General features: G+C 41.7%; 1 long non-coding RNA gene across 4 annotated transcripts in view; it reads left to right on the top strand.

The window, feature by feature from the left end:
• LOC127691661 (uncharacterized) overlaps positions 1-10,889 on the top strand; it is a 61,245-nt gene that overhangs the window by 15,463 nt on the left and 34,893 nt on the right. The gene's annotated exons all lie outside the window — the stretch shown is intronic.

Here is a 10,889-nt window from a genome sequence, read left to right as displayed (position 1 = left end):
TGGGAGGTTGGTTTCCATGGAAACTTCCCTTCAACTTCTACTTTGCCATTCCAGAACTAAAGAATGCAGTTAAACATTGACTTGGTTATTCTACTCTCTGAAAAACTCAGTTACATGAAGAGAAGTTTCTATTGATCATTAAACAATTCTCCAACCCCAGGCCATTGCCAGACATTCAGAGCAGGGTTTTAGAGAAGTCTTAGAAGCGCCCCTTCAGAGTAAACACGTTGGGGAAAGTACTAACAACCCAGAAGCGCTAAGTTGTTAGACATGAGAGGACAGATGTTAATGAGTTACGGCTTTGTTAATCTATAATTTTAATTAGAGAATATGTCTTCCAGTTAGGAAAAGAAGCAGGGGGTGGATAAAGCTTCGTTTGAGTTTTCTGTCAGTGACTTGAGCTATCTTTAAAGGAAATGAGGACATTGCAGGAGAATGAAAAGACAATAGGATGTTTTCCTCATCTCCCTGATGGGAATGAAGGTTTTTTTAAGTAGAAAAGAAAATGGAGGGAAATGTGCCAATATCTTTAACAGTGGGTTTTGAGTGATGGCATTATGTCTAATTTTTATTTCAGAGTGGGAACTACATCCAAGTTTGAGTTGTTCATCACCACAGATTACAGGTGCTTTTGGCATATCTCCATAGAGAAATTAAAAATATTTTCCATGTTGTAAAATCTGTTTGCTTAAGAGATGCCCTGGTGATTAGGAAGAGTCTTAATAGGCAATAGGAAAGATTTAGCTTTAGGGTTTTTTGTTTTTGTTTTTGTTTTTGTTTTTTTTTTTTTTTGCATTATTACTATTTAACTTTGAGATGCTGCATCAGTGGAGAATAAGAGTCTTATTTGAGAGAGCTGGTCAGTTGTCGAAATGATTAAAGAAGTAAAGGTGCTACTTCCAAGCCTTGTGACGATTATAGATCTGATTATAGATCAATGACCTGATTGGCAAAGTGGGGTTACTAGTAAGACTTCATGATGAGTGAATCGGTTAGTTCCATCTATAACCCGTAGAATAACACCTGGCAACAGCCTGTATGGTCTCCTTTCTAGGCCAGTTTTGTCTACAAATGCAGAACAGTCCTTATTGCCTATAGGGTAGGTTTCTTTAAAACAGACACATTTCTGCCCATGGACTTCATACTTAAGAATAGAAAAAAAAACACTGAGGAAAAATGAGGGCAAATTCATTGATGTTTTTGCTGAGGAAACAGCAGTATTTAAAAATTATTATTTAAAGCCAAGAATGGTGGTGCATGCCTTTAATATCAGAACTCAGGAGGCAGAGGAAAGTATTCTCTGTTAAGATCTACAAAGTAAGTTCTAGGACAGCCAAGGCTGAATAGTATAACCCTGTCTCTAAAAAAAAGTCTTATTATTATAAATATTTCATATGAATTATATTATTAAAATAACAGTAAAAAGAAAATTGTTATTTAATTTCAACTACAGAGTAAAATATAAGATGTAATTTCTTTTTTTTTTTAAGATGTAATTTCTTAACCAGAGGAATTGGAACCCATTAAAGAGCTATCATCTCCCAAAGCCTGACTGTAACTAAACTATTTAGGATACCATATAATGATCTGAATTGGAAATTTCTGGTTCCTTTGGAGACTCAGTTGGGTCATATGATGTTTTTCTGAAAACTGTCTTATGAGAGGAAGTTTTTGCTGAAGCAGACACATGGGAGGATATTTTGCTGAGAACAGACATGTAATTTTTCTGGAAGCAGTCTGGAAAAAGGGAATGTGATTTTTTGCTAAGGCAGATGCTTGAGAGAACACCTGATGCTTGGAAAGTGTATAAATATAAGCAAACAGACAGTGGACAATGCTGTGTGGTATTGGTTTTCTTCACCATCCTTTGATGTTTATTGCTGATGATGCTGTATGGCTTGCCTTACAGTCCTTTGCTGGTCATCATTTGTCCTGACTTCGTAGGGAGAAATGCACCAACGAACTTTCGTGATGTTCAGTAGGCTTCCTGCCTCTTCTGACTCAGGTGGATTGGCAGAACCTCGTGGTGCTTTTTTCTCCATCAGCCTGCCATTGCTCATTCATGAGTTGTGTTTGCGAGTGGATTAAGCTGCTGCTTCTCACTCATGTGAACTGAACTGCTGATATCCTGACAACAGACTGGATTTGCTTCAAAGAACTATTTCTAAACAGGTCCACACCCTCCTTTGTTCTATTAATGTTTTCTTTCTACTACCTATATCTAGAAGGGAGGTTAAAGCATTTAAGAACCCTTATTAAAAGTAGGTTTTGAAAAATATAAGTCTACAATGACCAGTTCCCCAGTTTCCAGTTTTAGGATGGTTAGGAACATACATTATTGTGAGCAAATATGGTAAACCCACGATAGTACTTATAAGTGAATTTACAAATAGAAAGGATTTAATTAAAAAAATATTTATAATTTTTTAATGAAAAATTTTATTTCCTTATGAATTTTGTAATGAGTACTGTATGTACATCATTTCCATCACTACTTCCCTTCTAGAAATCTTCCCATGTTATTCCCTTTCAAATTCATAATTTTTAAACATCTATAACTTATTTTCTATCTATCTATCTATCTATCTATCTATCTATCTATCTATCTATTATCTATCTTCCTACCTACCTACTACCTACTTAATCTAGCTACCTACCTATCACACCTGTTGAGTGCATTTAATGTTGCTTGTATCTACACATGTTTAGAGATGACCACTTGGGGCTGGGGACATTGGGGATACAGTCTTGAAAAAAAATGATTTACCCTCTCTCAGCAGCTGCCAGTTGCTAAGTGTGGGGCTTTGTGAAATACCTGCCACCCATGTTGATATGTCATCTAGTGCTGTCCTTGTGCAAGTCTTGTTGAGGAAACCACACTGTTGCGACTTCATGATGCAGCTGCCCCATCGTGTTTAGAAGATGCCATCTGGAGTAGGTGTCCTGCTTTTCTGACTCTCACATTCTTTCCTTCTTTTCTTCTTCAATTTTCCCAGAGCCTTAAGCATAGGGGTCACATTGTAGATATATCAACGGGGGTTGTGTAAAAATGAGACTCAGAAAGTATTAATCAGTGCAAATGTTTATCATTTTACTTGCTATGGTTTTGTTTTCTTGTGTGTGTGTGTGTATGTGTGTGTCTGTTTACGATTGTATGTAGTTGTGTGTGTACATGTTCAGGTCAGAGGTCAAACTTGAATGTTATTCATCAAGGCACCACCCACTTTGTTCATTTTTTGAGACAGGGTTTCTCTCTGATTGACTTATTTGGTTGGGTCAGCAATCTCCAGGGATCTGCCTGTCTCTGCCTCTCCAGCATTGTTATTATAAGTGTGCAGTACCATGCTTGGCTTTTTATGAGTTATGAAGATAAACTCGGGTCCTCATGGTTTCCCAGCAAGCCCTGGACTGACTGAGCCATATGCATGGCCCTATTTAGTCTTCTATGACAGTGTCTTGCTGTGTAGCTCAGAGTATCTTTCAGCTCATTCTGTAGCCCATAGTGGTCTTGAATTGATGATCCCCCTTTTTCCCAAGTGCTGGGGCTATAGTTATTACTGTCATACTTGGCCAGTGTAACAATTATTAAGAGGAAGGGCACAGAAAAAAGAGAGGGTGATAAGGACTTAGGGAAGATGGGAAGAATGAGGAAGCAAGAGCCAAATGTACTATTTCTGAAGGTGTGCAGTCAAAGCCTCTAACCTGGCACAGCTCCACAGGCAATGCATTCTGGAGAGTCCCAAGAAAAGAACAGGAATTAGTAGGGTTAGAGCTTGGGCCTTGGCAGCTCTAACAAGCTAGGCTGGACCGCTCATCCTTAATAAGCCAATAGTGAAAAGCAGAAAAAGGAGATTTATCCAATGTGGCCACATTAGGAAGAGGAACAGAGAGAGCCAATGATATTCTTCCCCTTCCCCTCCACAGCAGTCCTCAGGGGCTTCACTTGCTGTGTATGTTTAGGTAGAAAGTAAGAGGAAACCAACAGTGTATTTTATAAGTGTGTTCATTCACACCAAGATGCTATCAGAATACTTTGGTACCAGCTTGGAATGCTGGGGTACCCTCCTTTAAGAAACAGTGAACCTATTTCAGGGCCAAAGCTAGAAGTTAGTTGCTTTTCTCAGAGAGAAATCTTAGCTTTTGTTCTTGGTTCACTTCAATTTGCCTTGGGGCAAGACTGTTAAGCAGTCTTCTTTAGTAATTTCAGGTTCTAGAGAAATTCAGTGCACACTTAGAATGAGATATGTGGATTTTACTGCTCTCTAAGAAGACACGCTTTACATTTGAATGACAGGAAATAAAACCCAGGGGCTTTAAGTGTGAGCTTGGCACCAGACAGAGTTTCCTTAAAGAATTCCAACAAGTGGAGAAGAGTTACAGCCTGCGAGAGGTTTTCTTTTTGAATGGAAGTATCATTTACCTCTGTCCTCAGGATTGTGATTTGATCCACTGCCTTCATTTGGCTGGACGTCCCAGAGTCATCCACTCTCTCGGCCTCACCCTTTGCTCACCCTTGGCTGGAGGAGCAAAACTTGGAGATCCTTAAGTCTTTTACGAAAAAATTCCAAAATGGGCTGGCAAGATGGTGCTGCGGATACTTGTCAAGCCCAAGGATCTGAGTTAGACTGAGGGGACCCACATGCTGGGAGGGAATGCAAACTCCTGAAAGTTGTTCTTTGACATTTGCATACATGTCATGGCACTCTCTTTACATGCGTGCGCGCGCCACACACTAATAAATAAATGTCATAAAAATCGCAGAGTATTTATGTTTAAGCTGAAAGTATCCCCCTTAAACTTAGGTCATCTTGCATACTTTAAATTATGTATAATAGCAAATACAATCTCACGCTATATGAAGAGGAATTTACTGTACCATTTATGGAATGACAGGAATACATCTGCACATGCTTGCACTTTTGTTTGAACCCTTCCTCCATGGATCCGATGTTGGATCTTGGGAATGCTGAACCTGATACACAGAGCTAGGGTTCCGGAGCACAAGCGGAATGCCCAGGTTTAGTTTCAGGACTGAGTGGTTGCCGTCTCAAGCCAGGCTAGTTAAACTGCCTTTTGCTCCATGGGTATGTGCTTTTTACAGAATCCCTCGGAATTGAAGACAACCTGCTCATAAATATTCCTGAGGGTTATATTTAATTTCATACACAGATTAATTATTGTAATTCAGTCAATAGAATGTAAATCCCAAATGCTTGTAGGGCTGCTAAATTATGCTCTAATAAACTTACAGCCTCTTCTGCGATTGATCTGTAATGGATAAGCAATCACAGGAGGGTATACAGCAGTGTGAATTATGCATTTGGTTGCCAGCTAAGCGGGGCTGATGTACTACTCAAGCCTTAACGTTCTGCCTACTGATTACTTCTCCATCTATTTATCTATGCATTGGGTACAAGGCGGCAGTGCAGCCAAGACCCTCTCAGTCTGGCAAGGGTTCAACCAAAATGGCATCCTGGGGCAACTTGTAGAGGCTGCTAAATGAGTTCAGCTGAGGGAAATCAGCATCTTAGGCCTTCAAATCCATCATTGAATTAAATATTAAAATCAGGTTACAGCGTGCTGCACTATTCTAAGTCCAGCCAGTGAATACATTTCTCAAAAGGGATTGCTAAGGAATTTTCTTTGATGAAAGAATTTTTGCATATGTTTTTCACCATTGAGAATATTAAGATACTTTTAAATATGTCTTTAGAAAAACTCTCCCTTTCTTTCCTCTCTTCCTTCCTTTTTCTCCCCTCTTTCCTTCTCTTTCAATTTCAATATGGAGATGAGCCTTCAGCTTCTAGGATTGCCAACCACACAGTGGATACAAGTCTGTTGTCACTGATGTCTCAAGGTTCAGGGTGGGCTATGTGGTCCAGGAAAAAACTTCAGTTGTCATCATTGAATGTCACTCTGGCCGAGGCTGAGGACAGGAATTCAAGAAGATTCCACCTGTCAATCATGGGTTCTAAAATACACTGGCACTGAGATCAACCCAAGAGTTTTGCTCACTCTGCTCTAGGGAAGCATTTAAGTTAAAAACAAAACAAAACAAAACAAAACAAAACAAAACAAAACACCCCGAAACAACACTGATGGAAAGTTTAGAAGACAGCATATGTGAGAGCAACCTTCAAAGATTCCTCTCTATTTCTCTCCTCTTCTCCTTTTGTTCTCCATCAAATGCAATGCCAGGCAGTGCCAATAGAGCACCCTCCCTTCTCTGGCCTTCTGAATGGTGCTGGTGCTCTTTGTCCCGGTGCTCGAGCCCCCCACCTGACCTGGGGCGCTTAGCAATGCAGCATGGACAGGAGCTGCTGTTATGGTCATCTGCAGTGGAGCTGCTGCTGGCACAGCACTCTGACAGCTCGGATGCTATTTATTATTTCCTTGGGCGGGGCAGAATTTATGTCTCCATGAAGACACCCAATTTTAACTCTGATTTCTTTTGGGGTTTCAGAGCCCACAATGTTTTATTTTGTAAACAGAAAGCCAATCTGCATCATTATTAAGCAAAAGTATAGGAATAAAAGGTTTGTTGATCTTTAGCTTGCTTCCTTGCAGATTACAGATGTTGAGTATCTGGCTTTACCTAAAGATGGGTAGGATAAAAGGTCCTATCTATTTATTTCATCTGTCTCTCTTGAGAAAGTAAAACATATTAAATGGAAGTGTGTGTGCATCTCAAGTTCCTTGAAAAAGTTGAAAGACTTTCTATCATATCAGCTTGGGACAGCAGGTGCTGGTGAGGATTTGAAGAAAGAGGAACATGCTTCCACTGCTGGTGGGAATGTAAGCTGGTACACCCTCTCTAGAAATCAGTTTGGTGGTTCCTCAGAAAATTGGACATAGTACTACCAGAGGATCCAGCTATACCACTCCTGGGCATATACCCAGAAGATTCTCCAACATGCAATAAGGACACATTCTCCACTATGTTCATAAAAGCCATATTTATAATAGCTAGAAGCTGGAAAGAACCCAGATGTCCCTCAACAGAGGAATGGATACAGAAAATGTGGTACATTTACACAATGGAATACCACTAAGCTATTAAAAACAATGAATTCATGAAATTCTTAGGCAAATGGATGGAACTAGAAAATATTATCCTGAGTGAGGTAACCCAATCACAAAAGAACACACGTGGTGTGCACTCACTGATAAGTGGATATTAGCCCAGAAGTTTGTAATACCCAAGATACAACTCACAGACCAAATGAAGCTCAAGAAGAAGGAAGACCAAAGTATGGATACTTTGGTCCTTCTTAGAAGAGGGAACAAAATACCCATGGGAGGAGATACAGTGACAGTGTGGAGCAGAGACTAAAGGAAAGACCATCCAGAGACTGTCCCACTTGGAGATTTATCCCATATGCAGTCACTAAACCCAGACACTATTGTGGATGCCAACAAGCACTTGCTGACTGGAGCCTGATATAGCTGTCTCCTGAGAGGCTCTGCCAGTATCTGGCAAATATAGAGGTGAATGCTCTCAGCCAACCATTGAAATGAGCACAAGGTCCCCAATGGAGGAGCTAGAGAAAGGACCCATGGAGCTGAAGGAGCTTGCAGTCCCATAGGAGGAACAACAATATGAATCATCAGTACCCCCAGAGCTCCCAGGGACTAAACCACCAATCAAAGAGTACACATGGAGGGACCCATGACTCCAGCTGCATACGTAGCCTTGTTGGACATCAAAGGGAAGAGAGGCCCTTGGTGCTGAGAAGGCTGATGCCCCAGTATAGGGGAATGCCAGGACAGGAAACAGGAGTGGGTGGGTTGGTGAGCAGATGGAGGGGGAATGGGTTAGGGGGTTTTTGGAGAGGAAACCAGAAAAGGGGATAACATTTAAAATGTAAATAAAGAAAATATCTAATAAAAATGATATCAGCTTGGGACTTTGAGTATTCCCAAGTGCTATGTACAAAGCCTCACTGGTGATTAGACCAGCTGTCCTTGCTGTTTACTGCCATGTCTGTCTCTCCTCAGCCTGCTCACAGGCAAGCTGGTATGCTTATGGGCAACTGGTTTTAGTTAGAGTTGTCATTGCTGTGACAAAACACCATGACCAACAACAGCTTGGGAAGGAAAGGGTTTATTGGGCTTACACTTCCCCCTCACTGTCCATCATCTACAGAAGTCAGGGCAGGAACTCAAACAGGGCAGGAACCTGGAAGCAAGAGCTGATGCAGAGACAATGGAGGGGAACTGCTTACTGGTTAGCTCCTCATGGCTTGCTCAGTCTGCTTTCTTATAGAACACAGGGCCACCAGCTCAAGGGTGGTACCACCAACCATGGGCTGTGTCCTCCCACATCAATCACTAATCAAGAAAATGCTCTGCAGGCTTGTCTGTAGCCTGATCTTGTGGGGAAATTTTCTCAATTGTGGTCCCTTCCTCTTAGATGACTATAGCTTGTGTCAAGTTGACATAAAATTAGCACAGCAAGGATTGGGATTCTCTTTAACAGAATAGTGTGACAATATTTATTTATTTTCCCCAATCCTGAGTCCTTTGGTATAGATTTTAAGGTAGCTAAATGGGAGATGACATGTCCCTTACTCTATGTTGGTGTCATATGTAGAGAAGCTGATAGGGATGAGCAGGAGGGCTGTCATATCTCCAGGCTCAGGGCATTCCACAGGCACAAGAAGCGTGGTCAGTCCAAAGATCTCAAGAGGTTCCAGAGCCTGCTGGCTGTTGAAGACTTACATCTTCACAGGTGCTGTGTTGAAAGACCTTTTGGCGTTTTCTTTGTTTATCTGCACAATGTCTCTGTGAAATAGAGTATCGTTGTCTTTGTACAGGTGTAGAGAAGTTAGGAAATTACGGTTGCCTGCTTATAAGATGTAGAGCTCAGCTGTCTGTCTCCACAGCCTGTTTGATCTCTAAAAGATGCAAATCTTTTAATCTCAAGGAAACATTTTACCTCCTTCTTGCCTCTAGCTTGTTGAGGAGAATGTGGAGCCCATTGTCCCATGAATGCCCCATAAATGTCCCATATTTGGGATCTGACTAGTAATCATTGTCTGTCTCTCCAGGCCTTGGGGGTTCTGAAGACTGGGAGTTCAGCCAAAGGCTTCTCGAGGTATATTTGGGCAATGACCATTGCTTCCTCACCTAGTTTTATTGCACTGGAAGCTGGAAGCTGGTTTGTCAGCAGGCTGATCCTTCCGGTGTGCAGTCTGTGAGATGGTATTTCCAAAGTGCGCTCTTAACCATATGATGGGACTTTCTGAACATCAACATTTCAAATTAGGCAGAGCGGGGGACGGGGAGTCTGGCAGCAGTGATCGTCAGGCTGCTGAGCCTGAATGAAGAGTCTGTTTTGTTTTTAACAAAGAAATGAAGAAAATACAGATTATATATCCAGATGTGCCCCATTCCCATAGATTAGCCATGAAGATTTTATGACCTCAAGTGCATGTGGAGATAGCTGCAAGGTTTTCACAGACTACAGAGTTTGGGTGACCAGGTGGCCTAGATAGGAGACCCTGGGACAGAGCCCCTCAACAAGGTCACCACTTCCCTTCATAGACCACTAACTGAAAATGTATCTTCCTTTCCTGAGATGGAGAGAGCTCCTGCTTTCTGTCCCATGCCAGCCTCCATAGATCCAGTGAAATAGCCAGCTCCCTTTTCTAGTTATGTGAGATATGTGTAATCAGATCTGGTTGAATCTAATAATAGACCCCAAAGCATGAAGATGATGACATTTCTACAACACTGATCTTTCACACTCTACCTGGCTTGGTAAGCTATGACACTCAGGTGTGTCCCTGGACCTGTCCAGGGAGAGCTCAGGGGTGAAAGTTGTAGCTACTCCCCCAAGGGCCCTAAAGAAGGATGCTGTGGTTTGGCCTGTCATTTTCATTAAACCAAATACTAGTTGTGGTTTGCCTGAATAGGAAGGAAAGCACAGGAATTTGTAGCATGAAAATACTGGACCAACTTATGGAAGGTACTGTTATTAGTTCTCCTCTCCAACCCTCCAGAATTTGCTGGCTGGATGAAGAACATGTGCAAGCAAGAAAGAAAGTGATTGACTAGACTCTTGTTCCAGTTCTTCAGTCTTATTTTGTTCCTAGTTGTCAACCTAAGTTATGCACAAGAGGAGCATCAAAGGATTTTGAGGGTAACTGAGTTTTCAGTGTGAAGAGTGGCCACTGACAGTTATGTATTGTTACCCAGTAGGGGACACAGTCCTAGGTAGGAAGGCCATGAAGATCAGAAGGGAAGAAGTAGCCAGCTGGAAGAACTTGTGGGCTTGGGAGAGATGACAGGTAGCCAGGGCTGCAGCAGAGACAGCATTGAGGAGAGAAAAGGGCAAGGGTACAGGAATGGACATATTAAGAGGGTAGCTGTTCACTGTGGAGAGAGCAAGAGAGGGAGAGAAAGGGGAGTAAATTTTAACGTCTTCAAGGGGCATGCCTCCAATGATCTAACTATTGGCTTATGCTCCATCTCCTAACATTGTCACTGCCTCTCAACAGTGCCACTAGCCATTGATAGAGCCTTCACCATGTAGCCTTTGTGGGACATTTAGGACCCAACAATAACACATGCTTTTGTTTAATTTCTACAATAGTAATGTGACACACCCTGCCACTATCCTCATTTTAACAACAGAGCAGTGAAAGTTGAGAGGGATTAAGTCACCTGTTCTGAGTCACACAGCAGGTGCTTGTCAGGATTGAGTAGGAACAGTGATTGGCCTAACAGCTCAGCTCACACATGTCTTCTGTAGAAAACCATGAAGCCCCACTGGGTAGTGACAATACTGTCTTGTCTTTATGCAGTCTCCTTTTCTCCCTGCTTCCCCCTTCCCCTCTCTCCCTTTATCTCTCTCTATACTTAACCCAGAATCCAACTTTGAAAGT

This window comes from Apodemus sylvaticus, chromosome 8 (genome assembly GCF_947179515.1).
Source record: "Apodemus sylvaticus chromosome 8, mApoSyl1.1, whole genome shotgun sequence".
Lineage (NCBI taxonomy): Eukaryota > Metazoa > Chordata > Mammalia > Rodentia > Muridae > Apodemus > Apodemus sylvaticus.
The sequence above is the reverse complement of the archived record's forward strand: the minus strand, read 5'-3'. Positions and strand labels throughout refer to the sequence as shown.